At 46.9% G+C, this 20,580-nt stretch overlaps 12 non-coding genes across 12 annotated transcripts; all 12 read right to left on the reverse strand.

Moving 5' to 3' along the window:
- Window positions 1-765: 765 nt before the first annotated feature.
- Trnar-ccu (transfer RNA arginine (anticodon CCU)) lies at window positions 766-838 on the reverse strand. The gene has a single exon. It is a non-coding gene; the product is annotated as a tRNA-Arg (tRNA).
- A 1,461-nt stretch (window positions 839-2,299) lies between these two features.
- Window positions 2,300-2,372, reverse strand: Trnak-cuu (transfer RNA lysine (anticodon CUU)). The gene has a single exon. It is a non-coding gene; the product is annotated as a tRNA-Lys (tRNA).
- A 1,427-nt stretch (window positions 2,373-3,799) lies between these two features.
- Window positions 3,800-3,872, reverse strand: Trnar-ccu (transfer RNA arginine (anticodon CCU)). Its single transcript has one exon. It is a non-coding gene; the product is annotated as a tRNA-Arg (tRNA).
- A 1,463-nt stretch (window positions 3,873-5,335) lies between these two features.
- On the reverse strand, window positions 5,336-5,408 carry Trnak-cuu (transfer RNA lysine (anticodon CUU)). Its single transcript has one exon. It is a non-coding gene; the product is annotated as a tRNA-Lys (tRNA).
- A 1,446-nt stretch (window positions 5,409-6,854) lies between these two features.
- Window positions 6,855-6,927, reverse strand: Trnak-cuu (transfer RNA lysine (anticodon CUU)). Its single transcript has one exon. It is a non-coding gene; the product is annotated as a tRNA-Lys (tRNA).
- Window positions 6,928-8,353: 1,426 nt separating this feature from the next.
- Window positions 8,354-8,429, reverse strand: Trnak-cuu (transfer RNA lysine (anticodon CUU)). Its single transcript has one exon. It is a non-coding gene; the product is annotated as a tRNA-Lys (tRNA).
- Window positions 8,430-9,866: 1,437 nt separating this feature from the next.
- On the reverse strand, window positions 9,867-9,939 carry Trnak-cuu (transfer RNA lysine (anticodon CUU)). The gene has a single exon. It is a non-coding gene; the product is annotated as a tRNA-Lys (tRNA).
- A 1,429-nt stretch (window positions 9,940-11,368) lies between these two features.
- On the reverse strand, window positions 11,369-11,441 carry Trnak-cuu (transfer RNA lysine (anticodon CUU)). Its single transcript has one exon. It is a non-coding gene; the product is annotated as a tRNA-Lys (tRNA).
- Window positions 11,442-12,897: 1,456 nt separating this feature from the next.
- Window positions 12,898-12,970, reverse strand: Trnak-cuu (transfer RNA lysine (anticodon CUU)). The gene has a single exon. It is a non-coding gene; the product is annotated as a tRNA-Lys (tRNA).
- A 2,962-nt stretch (window positions 12,971-15,932) lies between these two features.
- Trnak-cuu (transfer RNA lysine (anticodon CUU)) lies at window positions 15,933-16,005 on the reverse strand. The gene has a single exon. It is a non-coding gene; the product is annotated as a tRNA-Lys (tRNA).
- Window positions 16,006-17,434: 1,429 nt separating this feature from the next.
- On the reverse strand, window positions 17,435-17,507 carry Trnak-cuu (transfer RNA lysine (anticodon CUU)). The gene has a single exon. It is a non-coding gene; the product is annotated as a tRNA-Lys (tRNA).
- A 1,457-nt stretch (window positions 17,508-18,964) lies between these two features.
- On the reverse strand, window positions 18,965-19,037 carry Trnak-cuu (transfer RNA lysine (anticodon CUU)). Its single transcript has one exon. It is a non-coding gene; the product is annotated as a tRNA-Lys (tRNA).
- Window positions 19,038-20,580: the final 1,543 nt, after the last annotated feature.

Consider the following 20,580-nt stretch of genomic DNA (forward strand, 5'->3'; position numbering starts at 1 on the left):
CAAATATAGACTGGGAAACAAGACCACACACTTTGTGCATACGGAATCGAAGGCAGGGCGTGCATCGCCGCATTTGCCACGATGGCCATTTGCTACTTCTGCAGCAACGGCGGCGGAGACGACGACGACGACCGCGAGAGGCTCTGACATATGTGAGAAATACATCTATAAAATGTAATTCAGACTGCCTCGTCCCACCTTATGCTGTACCGCTTTGGCAAAGGCTTTATCTGCGCCATTCGCCTTAATCACATCTGAGAGTAATTCTTAATAAAAGGATTGTCGCTAATTATTCGTCATGACAGATACTGTTTGCTATACGGCCACGACGCGCAACTGATTTCCAAAATTCGACTTCTTCCTTTGAGGATGGAACTCACGACCCTTGGTTTACTAGTCCAGTGCTCTACCACTGAGCTAAAGGGGCGCGGCCTAGCGGTACTTTTGCGTACTTCGTCCGTACGGTCGTCTGGGTCATCAGACTTCAGCTGACAACACTTCATATTACCGACTAATATTTGCAGCTATGGCGACCCATTACTGCTTGGCTTCACATCTGACACGTAACCGATGTCCTCTCCAAACAACAACACTTGCATTTCAGAACATGTCTTTCACACATGTCTACAAAATCACCTTCACCTTCAAATACAGTTTCCTTGCGACTGACAGAGACGTAGGCAAAGTTTAAAGTTGCTATTTCCATTACATCACGTTAATCAGAAAAACGGTAATTTACATCTGCAGCGGAACAAGATTCCGTTCCGCCCAGCGTGGGGCTCGAACCAACGACCCTGACATTAGGAGTCTCATGCTCTACCGACTGAGCTAGCTGGGCTGCTTCGGTGAATACTTGCCGGGCAGCACGTCACACAGTACTCGTTTGGGTTGGGTGGTCCCATACAGAATCTCTCTATGCTGCCTAATGTTTTCCTAACGTCACACTCGTCACGTACTTCACTTTTATTTCATAATCATTTCTGAGAGGTAAAGGAATTGCATGAAAACCTGCAGAGCTAGTGGCGTCAAAATTAACACTCATACTTGATGTGACTCAAAAGGCGAACGAGTTACTTTCCGACGTTGTTTCAGATGTGCAAGTGCCAGTGGAAACTCGCGGTGACGGCACTCTGCCGACCATTTCGCTAGTTAACACCGGTCTAGTAGTGTGTGTTTCAAGCTCAAGATCATCTCCAAGCAGAAAATGGTCAACAGCAACATTCAGACGGTTTCGTACTGCTCAAATGCTACATTAAAACGGTATGTTTCTTTTTCAGAACTGATAAAACACGAGTGTGACAGCATTCGAACCTGTAAGCTTCAGATCCGAAGTCCTACGCCTTATCCATTAGGCCACACAGTCACTGACGACCAAGTGCAACTAGTATATGACTCATCTCGAAACGCTCACACCCCTGATAATTAGTGTTTTCGTTCTACACAGCCGCTGCCCTTGCTCTTTCCCACCCATTCGTTACATTCAACCTCTTACGTGACCGACTAAATATAGACTGGGAAACAAGACCACACACTTTGTGCATACGGAATCGAAGGCAGGGCGTGCCTCGCCGCATTTGCCACGATGGCCATTTGCTACTTCTGCAGAAGCGGCGCCGGCGGCGGCGACGACGACGACGACGACGACGACGACGACGACGACGACGACCGCGAGAGGCTCTGACATATGTGAGAAATACATCTATAAAATGTAATTCAGACTGCCTCGTCCCACCTTATGCTTTACCGCTTTGGCAAAGGCTTTATCTGCGCCATTCGCCTTAATCACATCTGAGAGTAATTCTTAATAAAAGGCATGTCGCTAATTGTTCGTCATCACAGATACTGTTTGCTATACGGCCACGACGCGCAACTGATTTCCAAAATTCGACTTCTTCCTTTGAGGATGGAACTCACGACCCTTGGTTTACTAGTCCAGTGCTCTACCACTGAGCTAAAGAGGCGCGTCCTAGCGGTACTTTTGCGTACTTCGTCCTTACGGTCGTCTGGATCATCAGACTTCAGCTGACAACACTTCATATTACCGACTAATATTTGCAGCTATGGCGACCCATTACTGCTTGGCTACACATCTGACACGTAACCGATGTCCTCTCCAAACAACAACACTTGCATTTCAGAACATGTCTTTCACACATGTCTACAAAATGACCTTCACCTTCAAATACAGTTTCCTTGCGACTGACAGAGACGTAGGCAAAGTTTAAAGTTGCTATTTCCATTACATCACGTTAATCAGAAAAACGGTAATTTACTTCTGCAGCGGAACAAAATTCCGTTCCGCCCAGCGTGGGGCTCGAACCCACGACCCTGAGATTAAGAGTCTCATGCTCTACCGACTGAGTTAGCCGGCTGCTTGGGTGATTACTTGCCGGGCATAACGTCACACAGTACTCGTCTGGGTTGGGTGGTCCCATACAGAATCTCTCCATGCTGCCTAATGTTTTCCTAACGTCACACTCGTCACGTACTTCACTTTTATTTCATAATCATTTCTGAGAGGTAAAGGAATTGCATGACAACCTGCAGAGCTAGTGGCGTCAAGATTAACACTCATACTTGATGTGACTCAAAAGGCGAACGAGTTACTTTCCGACGTTGTTTTAGATGTGCAAGTGCCAGTGGGAACTCGCGGCGACGGCACTCTGCCGACCATTTCGCTAGTTAACACCGGTCTTGTAGTGTGTGTTTCAAGCTCAAGAGCATCTCCAAGCAGAAAATGGTCAACAGCAACATTCAGACGGTTTCGTACTGCTCAAATGCTACATTAAAACGGTATGTTTCTTTTTCAGAAGTGATAAACCACCAGCGTGACAGCATTCGAACCTGTAATCTTCAGATCCGAAGTCTGACGCCTTATCCGTTAGGCCACACAGTCACTGACGACCAAGTGCAACTAGTATATGACTCATCTCGAAACGCTCACACCCCTGATAATTTGTGTTTTCGTTCTACACAGCCGCTGCCCTTGCTCTTTCCCACCCATTCGTTACATTCAACCTCTTACGTGACCGACCAAATATAGACTGGGAAACAAGACCACACACTTTGTGCATACGGAATCGAAGGCAGGGCGTGCATCGCCGCATTTGCCACGATGGCCATTTGCTACTTCTGCAGCAACGGCGGCGGAGACGACGACGACGACCGCGAGAGGCTCTGACATATGTGAGAAATACATCTATAAAATGTAATTCAGACTGCCTCGTCCCACCTTATGCTGTACCACTTTGGCAAAGGCTTTATCTGCGCCATTCGCCTTAATCACATCTGAGAGTGATTCTTAATAAAAGGATTGTCGCTAATTATTCGTCATGACAGATACTGTTTGCTATACGGCCACGACGCGCAACTGATTTCCAAAATTCGACTTCTTCCTTTGAGGATGGAACTCACGACCCTTGGTTTACTAGTCCAGTGCTCTACCACTGAGCTAGAGGGGCGCGGCCTAGCGGTACTTTTGCGTACTTCGTCCGTACGGTCGTCTGGGTCATCAGACTTCAGCTGACAACACTTCATATTACCGACTAATATTTGCAGCTATGGCGACCCATTACTGCTTGGCTTCACATCTGACACGTAACCGATGTCCTCTCCAAACAACAACACTTGCATTTCAGAACATGTCTTTCACACATGTCTACAAAATCACCTTCACCTTCAAATACAGTTTCCTTGCGACTGACAGAGACGTAGGCAAAGTTTAAAGTTGCTATTTCCATTACATCACGTTAATCAGAAAAACGGTAATTTACATCTGCAGCGTAACAAGATTCCGTTCCGCCCTGCGTGGGGCTCGAACCAACGACCCTGACATTAGGAGTCTCATGCTCTACCGACTGAGCTAGCTGGGCTGCTTCGGTGAATACTTGCCGGGCAGCACGTCACACAGTACTCGTTTGGGTTGGGTGGTCCCATACAGAATCTCTCTATGCTGCCTAATGTTTTCCTAACGTCACACTCGTCACGTACTTCACTTTTATTTCATAATCATTTCTGAGAGGTAAAGGAATTGCATGAAAACCTGCAGAGCTAGTGGCGTCAAAATTAACACTCATACTTGATGTGACTCAAAAGGCGAACGAGTTACTTTCCGACGTTGTTTCAGATGTGCAAGTGCCAGTGGAAACTCGCGGTGACGGCACTCTGCCGACCATTTCGCTAGTTAACACCGGTCTTGTAGTGTGTGTTTCAAGCTCAAGAGCATCTCCAAGCAGAAAATGGTCAACAGCAACATTCAGACGGTTTCGTACTGCTCAAATGCTACATTAAAACGGTACGTTTCTTTTTCAGAACTGATAAAACACGAGCGTGACAGCATTCGAACCTGTAATCTTCAGATCCGAAGTCCGACGCCTTATCCAATAGGCCACACAGTCACTGACGACCAAGTGCAACTTGTATATGACTCATCTCGAAACGCTCACACCCCTGATAATTAGTGTTTTCGTTCTACACAGCCGCTGCCCTTGCTCTTTCCCACCCATTCGTTACATTCAACCTCTTACGAGACCGATCAAATATAGATTGAGAAAGAAGACCACACACTTTGTTCATTCGGAATCGAAGGCAGGGCGTCCCTCGCCGCATTTGCTACGATGGCCATTTGCTACTTTGCAGAAGCGGCGGCGGCGACGACGACGACGACGACGACGACGACGACGACGACGACGACGACGACGACCGCGAGAGGCTCTGAGATATGTGAGAAATACATCTGTAAAATGTAATTCAGACTGCCTCGTCCCACCTTATGCTGTACCGTTTTGGCAAATGCTTTATCTGCGCCATTCGCCTTAATCACTTCTGAGAGTAATTCTTAATAAAAGGCATGTCGCTAATTGTTCGTCATCACAGATACTGTTTGCTATACGGCCACGACGCGCAACTGATTTCCAAAATTCGACTTCTTCCTTTGAGGATGGAACTCACGACCCTTGGTTCACTAGTCCAGTGCTCCACCACAGAGCTAAAGAGGCGCGTCCTAGTGGTACTTTTGCGTACTTCGTCCTTACGGTCGTCTGGATCATCAGACTTCAGCTGACAACACTTCATATCACCGACTAATATTTGCAGCTATGGCGACCCATTACTGCTTGGCTACACATCTGACACGTAACCGATGTCCTCTCCAAACAACAACACTTGCATTTCAGAACATGTCTTTCACACATGTCTACAAAATCACCTTCACCTTCAAATACAGATTCCTTGCGACTGACAGAGACGTAGGCAAAGTTTAAAGTTGCTATTTCCATTACATCACGTTAATCAGAAAAACGGTAATTTACATCTGCAGCGGAACAAAATTCCGTTCCGCCCAGCGTGGGGCTCGAACACACGACCCTGCGATTAAGAGTCTCATGCTCTACCGACTGAGCTAGCCTGGCTGCTTCGGTGAATACTTGCCGGGCAGCACGTCACACAGTACTCGTTTGGGTTGGGTGGTCCCATACAGAATCTCTCCATGCTGCCTAATGTTTTCCTAACGTCACACTCGTCACGTACTTCACTTTTATTTCATAATCATTTCTGAGAGGTAAAGGAATTGCATGACAACCTGCAGAGCTAGTGGCGTCAAGATTAACACTCATACTTGATGTGACTCAAAAGGCGAACGAGTTACTTTCCGACGTTGTTTTAGATGTGCAAGTGCCAGTGGGAACTCGCGGCGACGGCACTCTGCCGACCATTTCGCTAGTTAACACCGGTCTTGTAGTGTGTGTTTCACGCTCAAGAGCATCTCCAAGCATAAAATGGTCAACAGCAACATTCAGACGGTTTCGTACTGCTCAAATGCTACATTAAAACGGTATGTTTCTTTTTCAGAACTGATAAAACACGAGCGTGACAGCATTCGAACCTGTAATCTTCAGATCCGAAGTCCGACGCCTTATCCATTAGGCCACACAGTCACTGACGACCAAGTGCAACTAGTATATGACTCATCTCGAAACGCTCACACCCCTGATAATTAGTGTTTTCGTTCTACACAGCCGCTGCCCTTGCTCTTTCCCACCCATTCGTTACATTCAACCTCTTACGTGACCGACTAAATATAGACTGGGAAACAAGACCACACACTTTGTGCATACGGAATCGAAGGCAGGGCGTGCCTCGCCGCATTTGCCACGATGGCCATTTGCTACTTCTGCAGAAGCGGCGCCGGCGGCGGCGACGACGACGACGACGACGACGACGACCGCGAGAGGCTCTGACATATGTGAGAAATACATCTATAAAATGTAATTCAGACTGCTTCGTCCCACCTTATGCTGTACCGCTTTGGCAAAGGCTTTATCTGCGCCATTCGCCTTAATCACATCTGAGAGTAATTCTTAATAAAAGGCATGTCGCTAATTGTTCGTCATCACAGATACTGTTTGCTATACGGCCACGACGCGCAACTGATTTCCAAAATTCGACCTCTTCCTTTGAGGATGGAACTCACGACCCTTGGTTTACTAGTCCAGTGCTCTACCACAGAGATAAAGAGGCGCGTCCTAGCGGTACTTTTGCGTACTTCGTCCTTACGGTCGTCTGGATCATCAGACTTCAGCTGACAACACTTCATATTACCGACTAATATTTGCAGCTATGGCGACCCATTACTGCTTGGCTACACATCTGACACGCAACCGATGTCCTCTCCAAACAACAACACTTGCATTTCAGAACATGTCTTTCACACATGTCTACAAAATGACCTTCACCTTCAAATACAGTTTCCTTGCGACTGACAGAGACGTAGGCAAAGTTTAAAGTTGCTATTTCCATTACATCACGTTAATCAGAAAAACGGTAATTTACTTCTGCAGCGGAACAAAATTCCGTTCCGCCCAGCGTGGGGCTCGAACCCACGACCCTGAGATTAAGAGTCTCATGGTCTACCGACTGAACTAGCCGGGGTGCTTCGGTGAACACTTGCCGTGCAGCACGTCACACAGTACTCGTTTGGGTTGGGTGGTCCCATACAGAATCTCTCCATGCTGCCTAATGTTTTCCTAACGTCACACTCGTCACGTACTTCACTTTTATTTCATAATCATTTCTGAGAGGTAAAGGATTTGCATGACAACCTGCAGAGCTAGTGGCGTCAAAATTAACACTCATACTTGATGTGACTCAAAAGGCGAACGAGTTACTTTCCGACGTTGTTTTAGATGTGCAAGTGCCAGTGGAAACTCGCGGTGACGGCACTCTGCCGACCATTTCGCTAGTTAACGCCGGTCTTGTAGTGTGTGTTTCAAGCGCAAGAGCATCTCCAAGCAGAAAATGGTCAACAGCAACATTCAGACGGTTTCGTACTGCTCAAATGCTACATTAAAACGGTATGTTTCTTTTTCAGAACTGATAAAACACGAGCGTGACAGCATTCGAACCTGTAATCTTCAGATCCGAAGTCCGACGCCTTATCCATTAGGCCACACAGTCACTGACGACCAAGTGCAACTTGTATATGACTCATCTCGAAACGCTCACACCCCTGATAATTTGTGTTTTCGTTCTACACAGCCGCTACCCTTGCTCTTTCCCACCCATTCGTTACATTCAACCTCTTACGTGACCGACCAAATATAGACTGCGAAACAAGACCACACACTTTGTGCATACGGAATCGACGGCAGGGCGTGCCTCGCCGCATTTGCCACGATGGCCACTTGCTACTTCTGCAGAAGCGGCGGCGGGGACGACGACGACCGCGAGAGGCTCTGACATATGTGAGAATTACATCTATAAAATGTAATTCAGGCTGCTTCGCCCCGCCTTATGCTGTACCGCTTTTGGCAAAGGCTTTATCTGCGCCATTCGCCTTAATCACATCTGAGAGTAATTCTTAATAAAAGGCATGTCGCTAATTGTTCGTCATCACAGATACTGTTTGCTGTACGGCCACGACGCGCAACTGATTTCCAAAATTCGACTTCTTCCTTTGAGGATGGAACTCACGACCCTTGGTTTACTAGTCCAGTGCTCTACCACTGAGCTAAAGGGGCGCGGCCTAGCGTTATTTTTGCGTACTTCGTCCATACAGTCGTCTGGATCATCAGACTTCAGCTGACAACACATCATATTACCGACTAATATTTGCAGCTATGGCGACCCATTACTGCTTGGCTACACATCTGACACGTAACCGATGTCCTCTCCAAACAACAACACTTGCATTTCAGAACATGTCCTTCACACATGACTACAAAATCACCTTCACCTTCTAATACAGTTTCCTTGCGACTGACAGAGACGTAGGCAAAGTTTAAAGTTGCTATTTCCATTAAATCACGTTAATCAGAAAAACGGTAATTTACATCTGCAGCGGAACAAAATTCCGTTCCGCAAAGCGTGGTGCTCGAACCCACGACGCTGAGATTAAGAGTCTCATGCTCTACCGACTGAGCTAGCCGGGCTGCTTAGGAGAATTCTTGCCGGGCAGCACGTCACACAGTACTCGTTTGGGTTGGGTGGTCCCATACAGAATCACTCCATGCTGCCTAATGTTTTCCTAACGTCCCACTCGTCACGTACTTCACTTTTATTTCATAATCATTTCTGAGAGGTAAAGGAATTGCATGACAACCTGCAGAGCTAGTGGCGTCAAAATTAACACTCATACCTGATGTGACTCAAAAGGCGAACGAGTTACTTTCTGACGTTGTTTTAGATGTGCAAGTGCCAGTGGAAACTCGCGGTGATGGCACTCTGCCGAACATTTCGCTAGTTAACACCAGTCTTGTAGTGTGTGTTTCAAGCTCAAGAGCATCTCCAAGCAGAAAATGGTCGACAGCAACATTCAGACGGTTTCGTACTGCTCAAATGCTACATTAAAACGGTATGTTTCTTTTTCAGAACTGATAAAACACGAGCGTGACAGCATTCGAACCTGTAATCTTCAGATCCGAAGTCCGACGCCTTATCCATTAGGCCACACAGTCACTGACGACCAAGTGCAACTTGTATATGACTCATCTCGAAACGCTCACACCCCTGATAATTTGTGTTTTCGTTCTACACAGCCGCTGCCCTTGCTCTTTCCCACCCATTCGTTACATTCAACCTCTTACGTGACCGACGAAATATAGACGGGGAAACAAGACCACACACTTTGTGCATACGGAATCGAAGGCAGGGCGTGGCTCGCCGCATTTGCCACAATGGCCATTTGCTACTTCTGCAGAAGCGGCGGCGGCGACGACGACGACGACGACGACGACGACCGCGAGAGGCTCTGACATATGTGAGAAATACATCTATAAAATGTAGTTCAGACTGCCTCGTCCCACCTTATGCTGAACCGCTTTGGCAAAGGCTTTATCTGCGCCATTCGCCTTAATCACATCTGAGAGTAATTCTTAATAAAAGGCATGTCGCTAATTGTTCGTCATCACAGATACTGTTTGCTATACGACCACGACGCGCAACTGATTTCCAAAATTCGACCTCTTCCTTTGAGGATGGAACTCACGACCCTTGGTATACTAGTCCAGTGCTCTACCACTGAGCTAAAGGGGCGCGGCCTAGAGGTACTTTTGCGTACTTCGTCCTTACGGTCGTCTGGATCATCAGACTTCAGCTGACAACACTTCATATTACCGACTAATATTTGCAGCTATGGCGACCCATTACTGCTTGGCTACACATCTGACACGTAACCGATGTCCTCTCCAAACAACAACACTTGCATTTCAGAACATGTCTTTCACACATGTCTACAAAATCACCTTCACCTTCAAATACAGTTGCCTTGCGACTGACAGAGACGTAGGCAAAGTTTAAAGTTGCTATTTCCATTACATCACGTTAGTCAGAAAAACGGTAATTTACATCTGCAGCGGAAGAAAATTCCGTTCCTCCCAGCGTGGGGCTCGAACCCACAACGCTGAGATTAAGAGTCTCATGCTCTACCGACTGAGCTAGCCGGGCTGCTTCGGAGAATACTTGCCGGGCAGCACGTCACACAGTACTCGTTTGGGTTGGGTGGTCCCATACAGAATCACTCCATGCTGCCTAATGTTTTCCTAACGTCCCACTCGTCACGTACTTCACTTTTATTTCATAATCATTTCTGAGAGGTAAAGGAATTGCATGACAACCTGCAGAGCTAGTGGCGTCAAAATTAACACTCATACTTGATGTGACTCAAAAGGCGAACGAGTTACTTTCTGACGTTGTTTTAGATGTGCAAGTGCCAGTGGAAACTCCCGGTGACGGCACTCTGCCGACCATTTCGCTAGTTAACACCGGTCTTGTAGTGTGTGTTTCAAGCTCAAGAGCATCTCCAAGCAGAAAATGGTCAACAGCAACATTCAGACGGTTTCGTACTGCTCAAATGCTACATTAAAACGGTATGTTTCTTTTTCAGAACTGATAAAACACGAGCGTGACAGCATTCGAACCTGTAATCTTCAGATCCGAAGTCCGACGCCATATCCATTAGGCCACACAGTCACTGACGACCAAGTGCAACTTGTATATGACTCATCTCGAAACGCTCACACCCCCTGATAATTTGTGTTTTCGTTCTACACAGCCACTGCCCTTGCTCTTTCCCATCCATTCGTTACATTCAACCTCTTACGTGACCGACCAAAGATAGACTGGGAAACAAGACCACACACTTTGTGCATACGGAATCGAAGGCAGGGCGTGGCTCGCCGCATTTGCCACGATGGTCATTTGCTACTTCTGCAGAAGCGGCGGCGGCGACGACGACGACGACCGCGAGAGGCTCTGACATATGTGAGAAATACATCTATAAAATGTAATTCAGACTGCCTCGTCCCACATTATGCTGTACCGCTTTGGCAAAGGCTTTATCTGCGCCATTCGCCTTAATCACATCTGAGAGTAATTCTTAATAAAAGGCATGTCGCTAATTGTTCGTCATCACAGATACTGTTTGCTATACGGCCACGACGCGCAACTGATTTCCAAAATTCGACTTTTTCCTTTGAGGATGGAACTCACGACCCTTGGTTTACTAGTCCAGTGCTCTACCACTGAGATAAAGGGGCGCGGCCTAGAGGTACTTTTGCGTACTTCATCCTTACGGTCGTCTGGATCATCAGACTTCAGCTGACAACACTTCATATTACCGACTAATATTTGCAGCTATGGCGACCCATTACTGCTTGGCTACACATCTGACACGTAACCGATGTCCTCTCCAAACAACAACACTTGCATTTCAGAACATGTCTTTCACACATGTCTACAAAATCACCTTCACCTTCAAATACAGTTGCCTTGCGACTGACAGAGACGTAGGCAAAGTTTAAAGTTGCTATTTCCATTACATCACGTTAATCAGAAAAACGGTAATTTACATCTGCAGCGGAAGAAAATTCCGTTCCTCCCAGCGTGGGGCTCGAACCCACGACGCTGAGATTAAGAGTCTCATGCTCTACCGACTGAGCTAGCCGGGCTGCTTAGGAGAATTCTTGCCGGGCAGCACGTCACACAGTACTCGTTTGGGTTGGGTGGTCCCATACAGAATCACTCCATGCTGCCTAATGTTTTCCTAACGTCCCACTCGTCACGTACTTCACTTTTATTTCATAATCATTTCTGAGAGGTAAAGGAATTGCATGACAACCTGCAGAGCTAGTGGCGTCAAAATTAACACTCATACTTGATGTGACTCAAAAGGCGAACGAGTTACTTTCTGACGTTGTTTTAGATGTGCAAGTGCCAGTGGAAACTCGCGGTGACGGCACTCTGCCGACCATTTCGCTAGTTAACACCGGTCTTGTAGTGTGTGTTTCAAGCTCAAGAGCATCTCCAAGCAGAAAATGGTCAACAGCAACATTCAGACGGTTTCGTACTGCTCAAATGCTACATTAAAACGGTATGTTTCTTTTTCAGAACTGTTTAAAACACGAGCGTGACTGCATTCGAACCTGTAATCTTCAGATCCGAAGTCCGACGCCTTATCCATTAGGCCACACAGTCACTGACGACCAAGTGCAACTTGTATAAGACTCATCTCGAAACGCTCACACCCCTGATAATTTGTGTTTTCGTTCTACACAGCCGCTGCCCTTGCTCTTTCCCACCCATTCGTTACATTCAACCTCTTACGTGACCGACGAAATATAGACGGGGAAACAAGACCACACACTTTGTGCATACGGAATCGAAGGCAGGGCGTGCCTCGCCGCATTTGCCACGATGGCCATTTGCTACTTCTGCAGAAGCGGCGGCGGCGGCGACGACGACGACGACGACGACGACGACGACGACGACGACCGCGAGAGGCTCTGACATATGTGAGAAATACATCTATAAAATGTAATTCAGACTGCCTCGTCCCACCTTATGCTGTATCGCTTTGGCAAAGGCTTTATCTGCGCCATTCGCCTTAATCACATCTGAGAGTAATTATTAATAAAAGGCATGTCGCTAATTGTTCGTCATCACAGATACTGTTTGCTATACGGCCACGACGCGCAAATGATTTCCAAAATACGGCCTCCTCCTTTGAGGATGGAACTCACGACCCTTGGTTTACTAGTCCTGTGCTCTACCACTGCGCTAAAGAGGCGTGGCCTAGCGGTACTTTTGCGTACTTCGTCCTTACGGTCGTCTGGATCATCAGACTTCAGCCTTCAACACTTCATATTACCGACTAATATTTGCAGCTATGGCGACCCATTACTGCTTGGCCACACATCTGACACATAACCGATGTGCTCTCCAAACAACAACACTTGCGTTTCAGAACATGTCTTTCACACATGTCTACAAAATCACCTTCACCTTCAAATACAGTTTCTTTGCGACTGACAGAGACGTAGGCAAAGTTTAAAGTTGCTATTTCCATTACATCACGTTAATTAGGAAAACGGTAATTTACATCTGGAGCGGAACAAAATTCAGTTCCGCCCAGTGTGGGGCTCGAACCCACGACCCTGAGATTAAGAGTCTCATGCTCTACCGACTGAGCTAGCCCGGCCGCTTCAGCGAATATTTGCCGGGAAGCACGTCACACAGTACTCGTTTGGGTTAGGTGGTCCCATACAGAATCTCACCATGCTGCCTAATGTTTTCCTAACGTCACACTCGTCACGTACTTCACTTTTATTTCATAATCATTTCTGAGAGGTAAAGGAATTGCATGACAACCTGCAGAGCTAGTGGCGTCAAAATTAACACTCATACTTGATGTGACTCAAAAGGCGAACGAGTTACTTTCCGACGTTGTTTTAGATGTGCAAGTGCCAGTGGAAACTCGCGGTGAGGGCACTCTGGGGACCATTTCGCTAGTTAACACCGGTCTTGTAGTGTGTGTTTCAAGCTCAAGAGCATCTCCAAGCAGAAAATGGTCAACAGCAACATTCAGACGGTTTCGTACTGCTCAAATGCTACATTAAAACGGTAGGTTTCTTTTTCAGAACTGATAAAACACGAGCGTGACAGCATTCGAACCTGTAAGCTTCAGATCCGAAGTACGACGCCTTATCCATTAGGCCACACAGTCACTGACGACCAAGTGAAACTTGTATATGACTCATCTCGAAACGCCCACACCCCTGATAATTTGTGTTTTCGTTCTACACAGCCGCTGCCCTTGCTCTTTCCCACCCATTCGTTACATTCAACCTCTTACGTGACCGACCAAAGATAGACTGGGAAACAAGAACACACACTTTGTGCATACGGAATCGAAGGCAGGGCGTGCCTCGCCGCATTTGCCACGATGGCCATTTGCTACTTCTGCAGAAGCGGCGGCGGCGGCGACGACGACGACGACGACGACGACGACGACGACGACCGCGAGAGGCTCTGACATATGTGAGAAATACATCTATAAAATGTAATTCAGACTGCCTCGTCCCACCTTATGCTGTACCGCTTTGGCAAAGGCTTTATCTGCGCCATTCGCCTTAATCACATCTGAGAGTAATTATTAATAAAAGGCATGTCGCTAATTGTTCGTCATCACAGATACTGTTTGCTATTCGGCCACGACGCGCAATTGATTTCCAAAATACGGCCTCCTTCTTTGAGGATGGAACTCACGACCCTTGGTTTACTAGTCCAGTGCTCTACCACTGCGCTAAAGAGGCGCGGCCTAGCGGTACTTTTGCGTACTTCGTCCTTACGGTCGTCTGGATCATCAGACTTCAGCTGACAACACTCCATATTACCGACTAATATTTGCAGCTATGGCGACCCATTACTGCTTGGCCACACATCTGACACATAACCGATGTGCTCTCCAAACAACAACACTTGCATTTCAGAACATGTCTTTCACACATGTCTACAAAATCACCTTCACCTTCAAATAGAGTTTCTTTGCGACTGACAGAGACGTAGGCAAAGTTTAAAGTTGCTGTTTCCATTACATCACGTTAATCAGAAAAACGGTAATTTACATCTGCAGCGGAACAAAATTCCGTTCCGCCCAGCATGGGGCTCTAACCCACGACCCTGAGATTAAGAGTCTCATGCTTTACAGACTGAGCTAGCCCGCCTGCTTCGGTGAATACTTGCCGGGTAGCACGTCACACAGTACTCGTTTGGGTTGGGTGGTCCCATACAGAATCTCTCCATGCTGCCAAATGTTTTCCTAACGTCACACTCGTCACGTACTTCACTTTTATTTCATAATCATTTCTGAGAGGTAAAGGAATTGCATGACAACCTGCAGAGCTAGTGGCGTCAAAATTAACACTCATACTTGATGTGACTCAAAAGGCGAACGAGTTACTTTCCGACGTTGTTTTAAATGTGCAAGTGCCAGTGGAAACTCGGGGTGACTGCACTCTGCCGACCATTTCGCTAGGTAACACAAGTATTGTAGTGTGTGTTTCAAGCTCAAGAGCATCTCCAAGCAGAAAATGGTCAACAGCAACATTCAGACGGTTTCGTACTGCTCAAATGCTACATTAAAACGGTATGTTTCTTTTTCAGAACTGATAAAAGACGAGCGTGACAGCATTCGAACCTGTAATCTTCAGATCCGAAGTCCAACGCCTTATCCATTAGGCCACACAGTCACTGACGACCAAGTGCAACTAGTATATGACTTATCTCGAAACGCTCACACCCCTGTTAATTTGTGTTTTCGTTCTACACAGCCGCTGCCCTTGCTCTTTCCCACCCATTCGTTACATTCAACCTCTTACGTGACCGACCAAAGATAGACTGGGAAACAAGACCACACACTTTGTGCATACGGAATCGAAGGCAGGGCGTGCCTCGCCGCATTTGATACGATGGCCATTTGCTACTTCTGCAGAATCGGCGACGGCGACGACGACGACGTCGACGACGACTGCGAGAGGCTCTGACATATGTGAGAAATACATCTATAAAATGTAATTCAGACTGCCTCGTCCCACCTTATGCTGTACCGCTTTGGCAAAGGCTTTATCTGCGCCATTCGCCTTAATCACATCTGAGAGTAATTCTAAATAAAAGGCATGTCGCTAATTGTTCGTCATCACAGATACTGTTTGCTATACGGCCACGACGCGCAACTGATTTCCAAACTACGACTTCCTCCTTTGAGGATGGAACTCACGACCTTTGGTTTACTGGTCCAGTGCTCTACCACTGAGCTAAACAAGCGAGGCCTGGCGGTACTTTTGCGTGCTTCGTCCTTACGGTGGTCTGGATCATCAGACTTCAGCTGACAACACTCCATATTACCGACTAATATTTGCAGCTATGGCGACCCATTACTGCTTGGCCACACATCTGACACATAACCGATGTGCTCTCCAAACAACAACACTTGCATTTCAGAACATGTCTTTCACACATGTCTACAAAATCACCTTCACCTTCAAATACAGTTTCTTTGCGACTGACAGAGACGTAGGCAAAGTTTAAAGTTGCTATTTCCATTACATCACGTTAATCAGAAAAACGGTAATTTACATCTGCAGCGGAACAAAATTCCGTTCCGCCCAGCGTGGGGCTCGAACCCACGACCCTGAGATTAAGAGTCTCATGCTCTACCGACTGAGCTAGCCCGGCTGCTTCAGTGAATACTTGCCGGGTAGCACGTCACACAGTACTCGTTTGGGTTGGGTGGTCCCATACAGAATCTCTCCATGCTGCCTAAAGTTTTCCTAACGTCACACTCGTTACATACTTCACTTTTATTTCATAATCATTTCTGAGAGGTAAAAGAATCGCATGACAACCTGCAGAGCTAGTGGCGTCAAAATTAACACTCATACTTGATGTGACTCAAAAGGCGAACGAGTTACTTTCCGACGTTGTTTTAGATGTGCAAGTGCCAGTGGAAACTCGGGGTGACGGCACTCTGCCGACCATTTCGCTAGTTAACACCGGTCTTGTAGTGTGTGTTTCAAGCTCAAGAGCATCTCCAAGCAGAAAATGGTCAACAGCAACATTCAGACGGTTTCGTACTGCTCAAATGCTACATTAAAACGGTATGTTTCTTTTTCAGAACTGTTTAAAACACGAGCGTGACAGCATTCGAACCTGTAATCTTCAGATCCGAAGTCCGACGCCTTATCCATTAGGCCACACAGTCACTGACGACCAAGTGCAACTTGTATATGACTCATCTCGAAACGCTCACACCCCTGATAATTTGTGTTTTCGTTCTACACAGCCGCTGCCCTTGCTCTTTCCCACCCATTCGTTACATTCAACCTCTTACGTGACCGACGAAATATAGACGGGGAAACAAGACCACACACTTTGTGCATACGGAATCGAAGGCAGGGCGTGCCTCGCCGCATTTGCCACGATGGCCATTTGCTACTTCTGCAGAAGCGGCGGCGGCGACGGCGACGACGACCGCGAGAGGCTCTGACATATGTGAGAAATACATCTATAAAATGTAATTCAGACTGCCTCGTCCCACCTTATGCTGTACCGCTTTGGCAAAGGCTTTATCTGCGCCATTCGCCTTAATCACATCTGAGAGTAATTCTTAATAAAAGGCATGTCGCTAATTGTTCGTCATCACAGATACTGTTTGCTATACGGCCACGACGCGCAACTGATTTCCAAAATTCGACTCCTTCCTTTGAGGATGGAACTCACGACCCTTGGTTTACTAATCCAGTGCTCTACCACAGAGCTAAAGAGGCGCGTCCTAGCGGTACTTTTGCGTACTTCGTCCTTACGGTCGTCTGGATCATCAGACTTCAGCTGACAACACTTCATATTACCGACTAATATTTGCAGCTATGGCGACCCATTACTGCTTGGCTACACATCTGACACGTAACCGATGTCCTCTCCAAACAACAACACTTGCATTTCAGAACATGTCTTTCACACATGTCTACAAAATCACCTTCACCTTCAAATACAGTTTCCTTGCGACTGACAGAGACGTAGGCAAAGTTTAAAGTTGCTATTTCCATTACATCACGTTAATCAGAAAAACGGTAATTTACATCTGCAGCGGAAGAAAATTCCGTTCCTCCCAGCGTGGGGCACGAACCCACAACGCTGAGATTAAGAGTCTCATGCTCTACCGACTGAGCTAGCCGGGCTGCTTCGGAGAATACTTGCCGGGCAGCACGTCACACAGTACTCCTTTGGGTTGGGTGGTCCCATACAGAATCACTCCATGCTGCCTAATGTTTTCTTAACGTCCCACTCGTCACGTACTTCACTTTTATTTCATAATCATTTCTGAGAGGTAAAGGAATTGCATGACAACCTGCAGAGCTAGTGGCGTCAAAATTAACACTCATACTTGATGTGACTCAAAAGGCGAACGAGTTACTTTCTGACGTTGTTTTAGATGTGCAAGTGCCAGTGGAAACTCGCGGTGACGGCACTCTGCCGACCATTTCGCTAGTTAACACCGGTCTTGTAGTGTGTGTTTCAAGCTCAAGAGCATCTCCAAGCAGAATATGGTCAACAGCAACATTCAGACGGTTTCGTACTGCTCAAATGCTACATTAAAACGGTATGTTTCTTTTTCAGAACTAATAAAACACGAGCGTGACAGCATTCGAACCTGTAATCTTCAGATCCGAAGCCGGCGCCTTATCCATTAGGCCACACAGTCACTGACGACCAAGTGCAACTTGTATATGACTCATCTCGAAACGCTCACACCCCTGATAATTTGTGTTTTCGTTCTACACAGCCGCTGCCCTTGCTCTTTCCCACCCATTCGTTACATTCAACCTCTTACGTGACCGACGAAATATAGACGGGGAAACAAGACCACACACTTTGTGCATACGGAATCGAAGGCAGGGCGTGCCTCGCCGCATTTGCCACGATGGCCATTTGCTACTTCTGCAGAAGCGGCGGCGGCGGCGACGACGACGACGACGACGACGACGACGACGACGACGACGACCGCGAGAGGCTCTGACATATGTGAGAAATACATCTATAAAATGTAATTCAGACTGCCTCGTCCCACCTTATGCTGTACCGCTTTGGCAAAGGCTTTATCTGCGCCATTCGCCTTAATCACATCTGAGAGTAATTATTAATAAAAGGCATGTCGCTAATTGTTCGTCATCACAGATACTGTTTGCTATACGGCCACGACGCGCAAATGATTTCCAAAATACGGCCTCCTCCTTTGAGGATGGAACTCACGACCCTTGGTTTACTAGTCCTGTGCTCTACCACTGCGCTAAAGAGGCGTGGCCTAGCGGTACTTTTGCGTACTTCGTCCTTACGGTCGTCTGGATCATCAGACTTCAGCCTTCAACACTTCATATTACCGACTAATATTTGCAGCTATGGCGACCCATTACTGCTTGGCCACACATCTGACACATAACCGATGTGCTCTCCAAACAACAACACTTGCGTTTCAGAACATGTCTTTCACACATGTCTACAAAATCACCTTCACCTTCAAATACAGTTTCTTTGCGACTGACAGAGACGTAGGCAAAGTTTAAAGTTGCTATTTCCATTACATCACGTTAATTAGGAAAACGGTAATTTACATCTGGAGCGGAACAAAATTCAGTTCCGCCCAGTGTGGGGCTCGAACCCACGACCCTGAGATTAAGAGTCTCATGCTCTACCGACTGAGCTAGCCCGGCCGCTTCAGCGAATATTTGCCGGGAAGCACGTCACACAGTACTCGTTTGGGTTAGGTGGTCCCATACAGAATCTCACCATGCTGCCTAATGTTTTCCTAACGTCACACTCGTCACGTACTTCACTTTTATTTCATAATCATTTCTGAGAGGTAAAGGAATTGCATGACAACCTGCAGAGCTAGTGGCGTCAAAATTAACACTCATACTTGATGTGACTCAAAAGGCGAACGAGTTACTTTCCGACGTTGTTTTAGATGTGCAAGTGCCAGTGGAAACTCGCGGTGAGGGCACTCTGGGGACCATTTCGCTAGTTAACACCGGTCTTGTAGTGTGTGTTTCAAGCTCAAGAGCATCTCCAAGCAGAAAATGGTCAACAGCAACATTCAGACGGTTTCGTACTGCTCAAATGCTACATTAAAACGGTAGGTTTCTTTTTCAGTACTGATAAAACACGAGCGTGACAGCATTCGAACCTGTAAGCTTCAGATCCGAAGTACGACGCCTTATCCATTAGGCCACACAGTCACTGACGACCAAGTGAAACTTGTATATGACTCATCTCGAAACGCCCACACCCCTGATAATTTGTGTTTTCGTTCTACACAGCCGCTGCCCTTGCTCTTTCCCACCCATTCGTTACATTCAACCTCTTACGTGACCGACCAAAGATAGACTGGGAAACAAGAACACACACTTTGTGCATACGGAATCGAAGGCAGGGCGTGCCTCGCCGCATTTGCCACGATGGCCATTTGCTACTTCTGCAGAAGCGGCGGCGGCGGCGACGACGACGACGACGACGACGACCGCGAGAGGCTCTGACATATGTGAGAAATACATCTATAAAATGTAATTCAGACTGCCTCGTCCCACCTTATGCTGTACCGCTTTGGCAAAGGCTTTATCTGCGCCATTCGCCTTAATCACATCTGAGAGTAATTATTAATAAAAGGCATGTCGCTAATTGTTCGTCATCACAGATACTGTTTGCTATTCGGCCACGACGCGCAATTGATTTCCAAAATACGGCCTCCTTCTTTGAGGATGGAACTCACGACCCTTGGTTTACTAGTCCAGTGCTCTACCACTGCGCTAAAGAGGCGCGGCCTAGCGGTACTTTTGCGTACTTCGTCCTTACGGTCGTCTGGATCATCAGACTTCAGCTGACAACACTCCATATTACCGACTAATATTTGCAGCTATGGCGACCCATTACTGCTTGGCCACACATCTGACACATAACCGATGTGCTCTCCAAACAACAACACTTGCATTTCAGAACATGTCTTTCACACATGTCTACAAAATCACCTTCACCTTCAAATACAGTTTCTTTGCGACTGACAGAGACGTAGGCAAAGTTTAAAGTTGCTGTTTCCATTACATCACGTTAATCAGAAAAACGGTAATTTACATCTGCAGCGGAACAAAATTCCGTTCCGCCCAGCATGGGGCTCTAACCCACGACCCTGAGATTAAGAGTCTCATGCTTTAGAGACTGAGCTAGCCCGCCTGCTTCGGTGAATACTTGCCGGGTAGCACG

This window comes from Schistocerca gregaria, unplaced genomic scaffold, assembly GCF_023897955.1.
Source record: "Schistocerca gregaria isolate iqSchGreg1 unplaced genomic scaffold, iqSchGreg1.2 ptg000066l, whole genome shotgun sequence".
NCBI lineage: Eukaryota > Metazoa > Arthropoda > Insecta > Orthoptera > Acrididae > Schistocerca > Schistocerca gregaria.